This window comes from Geotrypetes seraphini, chromosome 2 (genome assembly GCF_902459505.1).
Source record: "Geotrypetes seraphini chromosome 2, aGeoSer1.1, whole genome shotgun sequence".
Lineage (NCBI taxonomy): Eukaryota > Metazoa > Chordata > Amphibia > Gymnophiona > Dermophiidae > Geotrypetes > Geotrypetes seraphini.
The window spans coordinates 284818727-284820504 of NC_047085.1; the positions used below are offsets into that span (position 1 = coordinate 284818727).

Genomic DNA, 1778 nt, shown 5'->3' on the forward strand with positions numbered 1-1778 from the left:
CTCTCGCTCGGTACCACTAAGCAGCTGAAGCCGAAACTCATGGTAGCGAATGACCAGGTTAGCAGCGGGGCAGGAACATGGAAAGCTCACTCCTTCCCAATACACCTCCAGACCACCAGGGATTCCAGTGGCAGAAGACAGAAGATGGACAGGGCAAGGAGGAGGGGGGCAGGGCAGAGAGCCTGGGAGGGAAGAGGGCTGTGTGCAGTGCCTGACAGAGAAGGGAGCTGGGTGCAGAGCCTGACAGGGGAGAGAGGGGGCACTGGGTGCAGATCCTGGCAGAAAAGGGCACTTGAATATTAAGCTGTCTGACATATTCGAGTCACTTATTTTTACTCCTTTTTTGGGGGAAAAATGGGGGTCTCAACGTATTTGTATTGACTTGTATTTGAGTACATATGGCACATCAGTTTTGTACCTGAATTGTGTGCCTGTAAAGAACATTCTGCCTGTGGTTTGCACTGAATGCTGAAATTTCCACCTTGGCAGTGGTTTGGTTGTCTCTACCCACTGACATCTGGACCCAGAATGGAACAACTTCATAAAACTATATAACAAATACACCAAATCAAACTGCATCCTAGATCCCTGTCCACCCAACATAATGAAAGCAGCCCCTTCAGACTTTAAAATAACACTATGGAGAGGGCGTGGCTTGGACGCGAATGCTGACGGTCGGGTGAAGGAGAAGCTCCGTACAAAAAAGCTTATTTTGCAGAGATTACTACAAAAAAAGTAATTTCCTATGATCTTGATGGTGTGATGATTAAGGTCTACCTCCTTGGCTGAGACGGAGAGGCGTTTGAGAGACGAAAAGATCGAAAGTAAAAGTGCCGTTTTTATATCCTGAGAAGTGAGGTGTAAAAAACGGGAGATTGGCGGAGTTTGAAACTGCTGGTGAGCTGCCTAGCAACAAAGATAAAAATTTTCTTTGTAAATGGTATATGAGGAGATTAGTGCCTGTTATGCTGTGGAGGTAAGCTATTTTGAATGGCTCTCCTCTACCGGTGATGAAGCGAGGTTTGCTGTAGAACATACTTGGCAACGGTTTTTTGGAGCCATTTCCTCGCTGCCAATTTCGAAAGAAGAATTATGAATATATGACTTTACTTCACTGTGAATGAATAATATAAATATAATATAAATGTAAATCTCCTCTGCTGAAATTGAAAAAGATTCCGATATAAAAGCTTGGGCTGTGAGAAAGATTATAGAATAAAGGATTAACGGTTTTTTTTTTTAACCTGAAGAAAAGTAATATCGAGGTAATTGAGAGGCGCTGAAAACTGATAAAGACATATACTTCAAGAATACTGGACGGAGTATTGCTCTCCTCGGTAAGGGCTGCGATTGGGCTTATAAGAGGAGAGCTAGAAAAAAAGAATTATCAATCTTTTTCAGCGCTGATGCAAAGTGAATAACAGAATTAGTAAAATAAACCTGTAAAAGATTGACCAGCCATATCTAAAAAAAAAAAGAAAACCTAAGGAAAAAAGAAAAGGCTGTTAATTTGAGTGTTATTGCCTTCATAGAGGCTGAGATAAGGCATGAAGGAGGAGAAATAGAGAGAAGGACTACTGACATTTTTTTTTTTACTCACAGCAATAGAACTCGAGACAAATAACTGACAGTTGCTCTAAGAATACTGAAATAAAAGTCTTGAGTCTGTTCTAAATATAAGATTGAGACAGATAACTAAGAAAAGAGAAAGGCTGAAAAAAAAAATTTTTGTCTATTTTAAAAGATAGAAACAAATCCTGAAAGAAAATTACTCACCA

At 40.7% G+C, this 1778-nt stretch overlaps 1 long non-coding RNA gene across 1 annotated transcript; it reads left to right on the plus strand.

Annotated features, from left to right (window-relative positions):
- Positions 1–660: 660 nt before the first annotated feature.
- On the plus strand, positions 661–1381 carry LOC117353840. Its single transcript, XR_004538043.1, has 2 exons — positions 661–897; positions 1251–1381. It is a non-coding gene; the product is annotated as an uncharacterized LOC117353840 (long non-coding RNA).
- The last annotated feature ends 397 nt before the right edge of the window (positions 1382–1778 follow it).